Source organism: Magnolia sinica, chromosome 5, assembly GCF_029962835.1.
Source record: "Magnolia sinica isolate HGM2019 chromosome 5, MsV1, whole genome shotgun sequence".
NCBI lineage: Eukaryota > Viridiplantae > Streptophyta > Magnoliopsida > Magnoliales > Magnoliaceae > Magnolia > Magnolia sinica.
This window is the reverse complement of record NC_080577.1, coordinates 96,620,681-96,634,064: the sequence shown is the minus strand read 5'-3', so window position 1 is coordinate 96,634,064 and position 13,384 is coordinate 96,620,681.

Here is a 13,384-nt window from a genome sequence, read left to right as displayed (position 1 = left end):
TGGGTACTGTCCAGAACCGCTCAACTTGAGCAAAAAGACGAGTGCATGAGAAGTGCAAATACCGTAAGGGAAGAAGGTGGAACTTAAGTGAATTGGATCGTCTACTCTTACGCAAAGTTGAGGATTTTGGACCGTCGGTTTACGACCAAACTTCACATGTAGAATAAGGATATTTCCCTTCTCATATCCTTATAGCCGCAGCCCCGATCGACCATCGATGACCGTTGAACAAACTTCTAATCATATCTGCCGATCGGCGCATCCAAATGGCGGGCCGATCATATCCATACGTAGATCATCATTAGAGCCAACTATCGAACGGTGTATATCGACTTGTACACCCCATAGTGGGCCTTAGAGGCTAGAAAAACCCTCTTATAGGGTTAGTATAGTAAAAACTCAACACTTGGGGCTATTGGCACCAAATCTGGCATTATAAAAGGGCCTCATTTGGGGCACCCTTCTCCCCATACGATTTTTTCCTAGAAGAAGGAAAGAGAGAAGAGAGAAAAGAGAGAAAGAAGAAAGGAAGAAGAGAGGAAGGGAGAGTGAAGAAGAGCAAGGTGGACCTTAGATCGAGGTGGGGATAAGCAAACCAAATCTTGCAACTCCCTATCCCTTCTCTAAAGGAAAACCCTACTCCACAACCACAAGAATCATTCCGTTGATCGTCTAGGTAAGATCCATCACCCCTTTTTCTTGAAACCTTTGAGATGAGAGGGATTTACATGGGATTCTAACATACAAATGTGTGCTCTAGGGATTCCGGCCGTTCGACCCCAAAAATCCACGCTCCTAGGTCACTTTCCAAGTCTTCAACGATCCGAAGGTGCGGACTATTATCCTTAGGTGACCTAGCACCAATTATAGTAGGAGTTTAATGATTTTGTTTTGTGGGATGTTGAAATGAAGAATCTAGAGCAAACCTAGGAATGGTATATTTGTTGGAATTGTATGGATTGCATGTTTAGTTCTCCTTTGATGTTGAACTTGCCTCTCACATGATTTAGTATATGGATGATTACATGCTCATGTTTGTTTAATTTCTTCTCATATGTGTTGCTTCATAGTGTGCATGATTCATTACTCTTGTGAATTTGATCCGTTGAGGTGTAGGAAGTGCTTAACTTCCTCCCTAATCCACACCACTCACATGCACCTTGTTCATAATGTTGTATCTTGCTTGTTAGGAGTATTTGAATCATATGTTGAGATGTCTGTGAATATGATACTGTTATGCTAGTTGATAACCTTGATGGTGGACATGTTATGATTCGTTATCAAACCCTTGGGTGATTAGGAAACATGAAGAGAGATAGCAGCCCCATTGGTAAGGCTACCCAGGGCTAAACCCATGAGTTTGGGAGGGTGCGCATGGGCGGCAATAGTTCGACTACATGGGCCTCTTGCCCACGATGTCGTCCGTCACGTGCTCGCTTGACTCATGCGGTCTAACCTATTTACTGTCCAACCCTGTTTGTTAACCATGTTTACTCACTTATGTATGGAATCTGGAATATCCTACCACCATTGTAGCCCATCGATAACAAATGAGATATTGATCCACAGTCTCGTGAACCAGGTATGGTGGAATGGGACACTGTGTCTGAGTTGTTGGCTTACGCTGGAGTAATGCGCCTCCCCGTAGTGACCGCGAGCGATCCCATATTTCAACACCCCCCATGTGCTTAAAGTCAGGGATGGGGAAAACCCGACGGAATCAAGGATCGAGAGGTCTCGGCCTCGCACGTTGGGGGGCCTTAGCCTCACAATTAGTTTAGAGCATTGATACGTGGGGTATATCAGATGCCTCAATCTGCTGGATGAATGGACTTAACTAAGAACTCGGCTAACACGATCGCATTGCATTGCATTAGATAGGGTGGTGACTCGGCAGTCGAGGTCACTCTGAGGGAGTGTTGGTCATGCGCGATCGTTAGATGAAGTCGCTTGAGGGAGAGTTGTAGCGAGGGTATGCATCATATCATCTGTCATGCATGCACATTAATAAGATTAGTTAAGTATTTATAATTGGCCATTTTTCATTAAATTCTTATTATAACTGATGCTTGTTACAACTTAAGACTAATAGCACCCACTGAGTTGCTCATTCACTCCTACTCTGGGACGATGTTTTAAAACACCAACTAGACTCGCTTGTAGATGCAGGTGATGTAAAATACGCGGAGCATGGCGATGTGAGCCTCGAGGAGGAGGACGAGTTCTCTTACTTCCAGCTGATGGACGGTTCGTCATAGATTAACAGCCTCTTGTGAATCGCTGAGTGGTGAACTTAGCTTATCATTCTTTTTTTTTCATATTTTTGTAATTCTATCGGGCAACGCCTTGCGCCACCCATTTATATTCTTTTGGACCTGTATATGTTAACCTCTTTCATTTCAGTAGAATAGTTGTGATTGTACTTCATGTTCCAAGGAATTCCATGTTGCGCATTTTAAGCCTGTTAAACGTAAATTAGTAAAATTTGTTATAAGTGACACCCGGGAACTTAGGAGTCGAGCGTATGCACGACTCCCAATTTTTAGGGCGTTACCTAAGAGTTCGATCGCCACTGCTTCATGTGGTTTGGTCCACTTGAGACGTTCATCTATCTCCTTTTTATGCTAGTTGTCTAAAATGATCTATCAAAATAGATGGATGGAGTAGATTAAAGATATAGATCATGGTGGGTCCTATGAGACGATGTGGATTTACTGTGAAAGCCTTTTGTAGTAAGTCATGGTGTTGGGATGCAAGGTGGGGCCCATTGTGATGTTTGTGAGAAATCCATCCCATCCATCTATTTTGCAAACTCATTTTAGGACATTCCACCAAAAATGAGGTGGATCCAAAACTCAAGTGGGACACACAAGAGGAAAAATTGGGGACAGAAATTCTTGCTATTAAAACCTTTATAGGCTCGACTTTGATGTAGGTAATTCTCCATTGGGATGAAGTGACAACACAAAAAACTTAACCCGATACAAAACTTTTGTGGCCAAATGAATATTTCAATGGTGGTAACTGAATTCCGACTATTTCCTTTCTTGTGGCCCATTTGAGTTTTTGATCCATCTAATTTTTGGTGGAAAGTCCTAAAATGATCTCACAAAACGGATGGACGGGGTGGATTTCCCATAAACATCATAGTGGGCCCCACCTTACATCCCAGCACAGGAACCTTTTGCTGGAAATCTATGTCCTGGTGGGGTGGTACCCATCTCGTGCCTGTCCAGATCCACCTGAGGTGGGCACCAGTGTCTCACCATTTCTTATGGTGTGGTCCACAACAACCCTTGGTTTATTGACATGTTGAAGATTATTTTATAGACCATATCGGTATTTGTCGATATGAACTATTTAAGAAATTTGTTCATGTTAGCTATTCGATTGTTTACAACGTTTAATTGAAGTCTTTACTTTTAATGTTTATATAATTATGACATTAACAAATGAACAGGGAAAATTATTGAAGATTATTGTATTAAAGCTCATATATTTAAATATTTAGAGAGATCTACCAACATAAAACAAGCAAATTCTCTTGTATTGCCTAGATCATATTTTGTGAAAGAATTGGTAGATGGTCCTTCTTCGGTTTGCTACGAATTGTTTAAAATGGAGAAAGATTACATTCATTAGTTTGTATAACTTGTTTCGCATTAAAGGGTGATTGTTTGACAGTAGGTATGTATCACTCGAGGAGAAAATTGTCATGTTTCTAATGATAATTAGTCATAGCCTTTGGAATTGGTAAGAAATCGATTCCAACATTCAAAACAAACGATGCATAAGTACTTTCATAATGTATTATTTGCTATGTTAAAATTTGACAAGGAGATTATTGTCACTCCATCATTTGATCAAAATGTCCAAAAAATCAGAAAACACTGACATCTTCGGCAAATATTTAAGGTAAAACTTCATATAAAAAATATAAATGTATTTGCTTCTAATTGAATCATCTTACTCAAGGCTTAACATTTAACTTTAATGTTTAGGGTGTCGTTGGTGCGTTCGATAGAACCCTCATTCCTACATGTATCATGGCAAATAAATAAATACCCTATAGAGGAAGAGGAAGGGGTGAATGTGCTCAGAATGTTATAGCCATCTATGACTTATATATGATTTTTAAATATGTCATAGCTGGACAGGAATGGGTGGTACATGCTTAAAGGGTCTTTATGGATGTTGTACTTGATCTAGCAAAAAAAATTATGTTGCCCCCTCCTGATAATATTTAATATGTTTTTTCATATAACTTGAAAATTTACTAAAAATGTCATTTGTTTTTATGTAGATACATATTATCTGGTTGATGTTGGTTACATTCACACAAGAGGATGTATAGTACCATACCATAATGTTTAGTATTAGTTGGGTGACTTTTGTAATGGTGGGCGGCATACTAGTAAAGATGAGGTTTTCAATCATATGCATCTGAAGTTACGAAATGTAATCAAAAGGGCTTTTGGCGTGTTGAAGGCATGTTTTACAATTTTGAAGCGGATAACACCATATATTCCTTCCAGATGCAAAGATACAGAATTATTACATGCATGACACTAAATAACTTCATCAGAAAAGAATCTATTTCCGATCCACTCTTCCAACAATACAATGATGAAATTGTTCTTTTGGAAATGAATATCGAATCAGAGAATGTTATACCTAAAATGGAAGGAGTATTTAGAGACTTTGAAGAAGAAATTGCCTTCGTACGTATACAAGCAAATCATTGATTTTTTTATTTTGCTCTGTTTTTTATATATAATGATATTTTAATTTTATATTAAGTACTTTAGTTTATTTGAATTAAATGGAATGATTTTATTTTCATTTAATAAAAAATAATTTCTTCATAATGTAAAACATTTCCAAATAGGAGATACGCTCAAATGTGTCAAGTTAACAAATTTCAGATATTTCAGACGTTTGTTAACAAACAAGTTATTTCAAATTCAGTACTTAATTTTCAGATTTCAACAATAGTTACCAAACAAGTTTTTCAACTTTAAGTTTAGACTTCATATTCAGATTTCAGATTCAAGTTTCGGATTTTAGATTCAGGCTTTAGACTTCATATTTAACAAATGGGGCCTTAGTGAGAACCAATCACATAGTGAGATGGTCGTGATTGGACTATCTATTCGTTGTTTGATGTAAAATAAACTTTGTGGTGAGATGGCCGACAAAATCACCTAGTAGGTAGTAGGAAAGCCCCACATCATAACCTTTTGTTTGAAATTGAGCGATCTTCTTTACAATCTAGCGGAATGAAGGATGGAGAAATGAACGAAAGATAAAAACTATGACCCATGCTATAAATAGCATTGTGCTAGCAAGCGATGGAAATTAAACTATAATAAAATAAAAAAGATAAATGTCCATGAGGGATGGATAGATAAGCAACGTTGCGCTGGGTTTGATTTATTGGCATATGGCTTGGAGCTCTTTATTCTTCATCGCTTTTATAAACTTGGATAGGCGGTACTCTTGCATGGTCTTCAACAATGTGAGAGATTCAGATGGTTGGCCGTGCAATTTCATACATATCTTTTTTAGCCTCCACATAAGTGTAATCTATCGCATTTGGCCACATATACAAGAGAGATCATGTTTCCAATAAAAAACGTAATTATGTATGCTCTCCTAGGCAATTATTCTTATGATCGTTGCAACGTATGGATGAAGTCTTACTGGAGAGCTTCCGATGTTGCACTCTTACCTTTAATACTTACCCAAGAGTTATTTTTTTGAACTCTTGTATTGAATTCTTTGTTACCTTTATTAGACTCTTGCATTTAATACTTTCTAATACACTTTAGCATCTTAGCTTTGAAGTTCATCTTCACCACGTACGGGAGACATTTTTGTCACGTGGCGCATTATAATCAGTTTATCTGACCATATTAGGTCAGAGGTAAATAATGCCCCCCATGCCTCTTTGCATTCAGAGAATATGAATAAATGTTGAAATATTGTTAGTAATCACAGAACTACTTACAGATCTTAGAAGAATTAGAAACACCTGATCTTACCTGCCGGGCTTTTCATCGTAAGCTGTGAAGATGACCATTTTCATCATTTTTTTCTACTCCCCCCATGATTTCTATTGCAAAGGACATCCTAGTCAAATTGTTCGTTGGGAAGACCATTTTTTCTATTGCCCCTCAGGATTCCCATTATAAACGACGTCCTGGTAAAATTGGTCATTGGGACAATGATTTTTGTCGTTATATTGGAAATTTCGACCATTAATTTGGCCATTCCTATCAAATCTGCCGTTCGATTGGTCATGTTGGTCATAAAATTGGCAATTATGGCTGCTAATTTGGTTATTCTTGTCGAATTAACTGTTTACTTGGCTAAGAGTTGGCCATTTCTTAATCAGCTTGAGAAACATTGATCTTTTTAATCGGTGAAGTCTCGGTTGAGGATTAATCATTCTAACTAAGCCTACATTCACCTGAGGAATAATATTTCAAGTTGATTATCAAAATGTGGTAATATTTCTACAAGAATTTCCTTTAATTTGTTGATGTTCTCAACTTGTAATATTCTATGTTCTGAAACTTATTGCAGGATAATTTATATGTTGTCCAAGAGGCCTATAATATTATCTAGTCAATTTTTGTTAGAGGAGGATCTAGTCTCTTAGATTGTAGGTATTGGATGGGGATTGACTTCTAATAACATATCATTCTACACTTGTCTTTCTTGATTTTCTTGTTGCACCCCAAGTTGATTAGACTTTCTAACTATATTATTGAACTATTGAAATTGTAGTTAGACACCTATCACATTGGGCATGCCAAAAAAGGTGTTTTGTTGAAATTTGGTCTTGCGTGCATGCCAAAGATGGATGCAGCTCGATTTGAAACAAACTCCTTTTGACCCCAGGTGCCGAGATAGGCCGATTAAGACCGGATTTGTGAAGATCAATCTTCTATCTGTCCACCGATCATATGAGATTGCGCGATTTGCAAATGGGAAGGTTCGTCCTTTAAATAGATTTATTTTCTTGTCTTTTGGTCGAAAGGACTTAAATTTTTATATGATTATAACCATAGTTCAACAACAAAGAAATAGAGAAATAAGATATAACTAGAAGAAAGTTAAAATTATTTTATAATTTGGACACTCACAATCAGCTTGAATAATGACAAATCGTTGGTCGCCCAACGTGGATCGAGCTTTGTAGCATGATAGTTGTGAAGTGCGAAATGGTCATTTGTTCATTGCTCGATCGAAAACCGGCCTTCGTGGCAAGACGATCGATGGAAGATGGATCTTCAATAATCTGTTTGTCATTCAGTAAAAAAAGAGGATTCGTAGCGAGATAGTCGGTGGGATGATAGTCAATTTAAGGACTTAGTAGGAACCAAGCACTTAAAGAGACACATGATTCGACTATCTAGTCGTTGTCTGATGTGAATCAAACTTTATAACTAGATGCCCAACAGAATCACTTAGCATGTAGCAAGAAAGCCCTACAGCATTCCATTTAAAACTGAGCGATCTTTCTTCAATACAGGAGGATGCCATATATGAAGGGTGGAGAGATAAATTAAGGATAAAAATTATGATCCATGATAAGTAGCATTATGCTTGTGAGAGATGTGGACTAAACTAAAATAAAATAAAAAAGAAAAGAGTCCATAAGGGACGGATAAATAAGCACTGTTGTGTTAGATTTGGTTGTATTAGCATGTGTCTCGGAGTTATTCATTCTTCTATGCTTTTATAAACTTAGATAGGTGGCAATCTAACGTGGTCTTTGGTGGCATGAGAGATTTCATGCAAATCTTCTTAAACGTCCACGTAAATGTAGCATATCACATCAATTATATGTATAAAAGAAATCATATTTTCAATAAGCAATGTGATTATGTATACTCTCATATGCAATTGTTCGTGTTGTCTTTGCAACGTGTAGATGAGGCCTTGCTGGAGAGCTTCCAATGTTGAACTCTTATATTTAAAACTTATCAGAAAGTTGCTTTTGCTACACTCTTGCATTGAATACTTTATTAGAGAGTTCCTTTTATTAAACTCTTGCATTTAATGCTTTCCAATACACCCTGGTCGCTTAGCTTTCAAGGATCACCTTCACCACATGTGGGAAATATTGTTACCATGTGGCGACTTGTGATCTGTCTAATTTGACTGCATCTCATGTTAAGTGTAAACAGGTATATAATACTTAATAAAAGAAATAAAGAAATTTAAAATGAAAAAATAAAATTTGTGGGTTCAAGTTTTAACTTAAATAGTCAATATCTTAAGACAAATTTATTATTTGTTTTTCTAGATATTCCAACAAGTGCAACGGGAGGGAGATGATAAGTTATCTTCAAAATATAATAAACTCAAATATTCAACTCAATATGAAGATTTGTAACTTGGCGTATTTAGAACGTGGGATGGGTCCAATGTAAATTCCATCTAGCATTTGGAAATAATGAGAACGATTAGATTAATCCAATTACTATATCATTCAATCATAGTAGAAGATACAACGGGATTTCTGGTAGATTTTGAAATCTACTACATGTGGGGCCCTATGTTGGTGCATGTGTTTTATCCACGCCATCCATCCATATGCACCTTTACACTTGACAATCGAGTTGCATATGCATACAAGTGACCAGCGTGAATTGTGAAATTTGGTCCGTTGATTACAATTCCATGGTCCACCAAACACATGTTTCACTTAATATAATGTTTTTCCCAATGGAAGAATTTGATCCCAAACATGGGATTGGACGATCAAAATACCATGGTATTTCCAGACAATCATTGTGTGATAATGGTGTCAATTCCACCCAATGTTATTCAATACCATTTAATCCCACGTTCCAAACATGCCTTAAGTGTTGAACAAATCTCTAAGTGTAGACATTGATATACTTTCTGTTGCACAGCACGCCAACAATGCTAGTAAACCGAGATCCAATCTTCGGTCTCACCCACAAATGATAAATAGAAAGAAATATAATTTAGAAGAAGTATTAAAGCATTCCAAATAAACCATAAGACAGAATATACATCGAAAAACTCCAACAAGGGTAAAAAACCACGCGTGCAAACTTCCACTATGAAGAAAAATCAAGATTACAATCAATATACTAACTTTCTTGATACTCTCATGCATAGAGAAAACCCTTAGCCTTGCTTAGAAAACCCTTTTCCATACCTTAGAATAACCCTAGGACCCCTATTTATAGTTTAGGCAACTTCCTTTCCACACTTTTACGAAACCGCCTCAAATTTACGCAGTCCACATCAAATCCGCAAAACGAATCTATGTAACCTTGACTGTTCGAGCAGGCTCCTTGACAGGTCGAGCGTGGGCCTTGACTGGTCGAACACCTCAGATACCAAAAATTATAGCTCACTGGACTTTGAGTTGAGCGAACCCTAGACTGGTCGAGTGGGCCACTCGACCAGTCGAGCGGCCCTATCCAGATGTGGCTCCACATCTCAACAATCTCCCACTTGGAGACACATTACCATAATCATTCGTCTTCTACATTCAGAGTGTACCACCTCCCTGTCTTTAAGCCTGAAGACCTATCAAAGTTGAACAGAGCTTCACCTTCTCTCGTGTAACCACCTTGGTCAGCATATCCGTAGGATTCTCACTTGTATGGATCTTCTCCAGAGCAATCAATCCATCTTCCAATAACGAACGTATGAAGTGATATTTGATGTCAATATACTTGGTCCTTGAATGAAAGGCTGAATTTTTAGCCAAGTCTATTGCACTCTGACTGTCACTGTACAACTTGCAATCTGCTTGCTTCTTTTCCAAATTTTTCATGAAACCTTGTATCCACACCATCTCCTTACACGCTTCTGTAGCTGCAACATTTCTGTTTCCGTTGTACTAATAGATACTATCTTCTGTAACTAAGAGACCCAACCGAATACAGCACTACCCAAAGTAAAGACATAACCTGTAGTGCTTCTTCTGCTGTCGATATCTCCTGTCAAATGTAAATCTATGTAGCCTTGTAGCTTAATTTTCGATCCTCTGTAACACAGCCCTACATCCGCAGTACCTACCAGGTATCTAAGGATCCACTTCATAGCTTCTCAATGTTCCTTCTCGGGGTTGTTCATGAACCTGCTAACAAATCTCACTGTTTGAGCAATGTCTAACCTCGTGCTCACCATAGCATACATAAGACTCCCAATAACTGACACGTATGGGACTTTTAGTCATATAGTCTCGTTCCTCTTGCGTCTTCACACCTTGCTCCTTAGAAAGCTTGAAGTGGTTGGCTAATGGAAGGCTAACTAGCTTAGCACCTCCCATATTGAATCGATCAAGTACCTTGGATATATACTCTGCTTGTGACAAAACCAGTTTCTTGTTTTCCCTGTCACGCTTTATCCTCATGCCTAGGATTTGTTTTGCAGATCCTAAATCCTTCACAGAAAATTCTCTAGACAGTTGTCTTTTGAGATCTAAGATGTCCTTCATGCTTAATCCGACCACAAACATACCATCAACGTACAGAAGAAAGATGATGTACGACGTATCAAACTCCTTCAAATAGCAACAGTGGTCTGCTTGACATATCCTAAAACCGTTTCCCGATATGAAACTGTCGAACTTCTTATACCACTGCCTCGAGGCCTGCTTCAGGCCATATAGACTCTTCTTCAGTCTATACACCTTGTTCTCCTTTTCTGGTGTCACGTATCCTGTCGACTGATGCATATATATCTCCTCTTCAAGGTCCCCATGAAAAAAGGTTGTCTTAACATATAGCTGCTCTAAATGCAAATCTTCTGTAGCCACTATACTCAAGACCATACGAATCGTAGACATTTTCACCACTGGTGAAAATATTTCAGTGAAGTCGATGCCTGCCTTTTGTTGGAATCCTTTCAAAACCAATCTAACCTTATACTGTTTCGAACCATCATGCTCCTCCTTCAGTCTGTAAACTCACTTGTTATGAAGAGCTTTCTTACCCTTAAGTAGAGTGACTAGCTCCCATGTACAATTGGATTCAAGAGAATCTATCTCATCATCCATGGCCTGCTCCCATTAACCCGTGTATCTAACTGTAATGCCTCTTCAAAACACTCTGGTTCACAATTATCTGTCAGCAGTAGATAATGTAAAGAGGGTGAGTATCGGACCGTGTGTCTCCTCTCCCAAGTAGACCTCCTCACAACCGGTGTCTGCGGCTCTTCCTCATAATGCTCCTGTGCATGATTATCTTGTGGCACTGTAACACCCATGTCCGGTAACTCTTTCAACTCTACGAATTCTTTTTCCTTGGCCTTATTTTATTGCACACTATCCTTATGCATCACTTTTTCATTGAAGACTATGTCCTTGCTTCTGATAATTTTTCAATTTTTTGTATCCCAAAAACGGTAGCCAAAATCATATTATCCGTAGCCTATAAACGTGCACTTCCTGGATTTCGTATCCAGCTTGTTTTTGTGCTCTGCATCAATGTGAACATATGAAGTGCAACCAAACACTTTGAGATGAGCAAGGTTCACTTTTTTTTTCAGTCCACATTTCTTCTGGTAGCCCATCATCCAATGGTGCTGAGGGACTTCTATTAATGAGATATGCAGCAGTATTCACAACATCTGTACAAAACGTCTTGGGCAACCCTGCATGTAACCTCATGCTCCTGGCGCGCTCAAGGATGGTCCTATTAATGCACTCAGTCACACCGTTCTACTGCGTTGTCCCTACATTTTTTAATGTTTGATTCCATTTACTGCACAATACTCCTCAAACCTCTTATCACAGTATTCTCCCCCATTATCTGATATGAGACATTTTACTATTTTACCTGTCTCGTTTTCTGCCATTATTTTTTACTTCTTAAATAAATCAAATACATTAGATTTATGGTTTAAGAAATAGACTCACAGTTTTCTACTAGCATCATCAATAAAAGAAACGAAATAACGTGAGCCATCAAGAGAAGATACCTATGCCGGTCCCCACACATTAGTATGTACAAGCTCCAATAGATGTGTCTTTGGAGCGCGTCCTGTTTTATTGAAACTTACCCTCTTCTGCTTGCCATAACGCAGTCCTCGTAGAATTCCAAGTCAATAGACTTCAGCCCTGGTAGCTTCCCTTTTGACAATAACACTTTCATTCATTTCTCACTCATATGTCTCAACCTCTAATATCATAACTACCTATTTACTCCAGTTGATGCAATTGCAAGTGAACTATAAGATCCTGAAATCACATACAAAGTACCTTCCTTCTTGCTTTGAGATATCACCAGGGCACCTTTTATGATCTTCTAGGAATCACTAGTGAATGTCGTCACATATCCAGTATCGGCTAACTGCCCCACTAAGATCAAATTTCGTTTCAAACTAGGTACATGTCTGACATCCTTCAATTTCAAAGTCGTTTCATCTTTCTGACTTATATGAACATCTCCCTTTCCAACAATACTGCACGGCTCATCATCTCTCAGGTAGACTCTCCCGAAGTCACCTGACACATAATCACGCAGAACTTCCTTACACGAAGTGGCATGAAACGAAGCACCCGAGCCTATGACCCAAGACTCATTCCTCGCATCAAGAGATATGATCAACGCCTCTGTGTCACTCTAATCAGATAGATTCACTGAATCCTTCCGGCCTTGAGAGCTTCCTTCTTATTTCTTAAGCGCCCTGCAATCGCGTTTCATGTGCCCCTTCTTCCTGTAATGCCATGTAACGTCCCGAATTTTTGCCAACCTGGAGTTAGACGTCCTTAAGCAATGGGTTGATCATAACACCTTATTGACTTCTCAAAACTCAATCTTAAAGTTTAAAATCCCTTTTCAACCCATTTCCTTCACAAATCTCACCTTTCACCACCTTATTCTTCACATTTTTCAAAGTACTTTCATAGTACATGCTAATCCTAACATTTAAATGATGGAGAACAATACTTAAACTTAAATTTACTACAATAGTAAATATATAAATAAAAATGGGTTTTAGGCCATTAGTCTTATGGAATCTGATAAAATAAATAGGTGATTTTGATAGAGCAACCTAGTATGTCGTAATTGGGCGACACGTAGTTAAGTACTAAACTAAACAATTGATGGATTTGGCTTGAACCACTTTCTATACAGACTACAAGACTCAAAACCATTAAAATCACTAACTCAACATTACTTTAAAACCTAGGAGCAATCTCAAAACTCAGTTGCTCAAAGGAGCACATTGGAACTCCGTATTAGACCTGGACCGCGTGTCGAAAGTATGATAACTGCGAAACTATAAGTTTATCACCACCTTACTGGGCTTGACAACCATTGCAAGAATCGAGTCCAAATAGTATCTAGAAACGCACAACTTGAGCCCGGAGTGAAGTGTG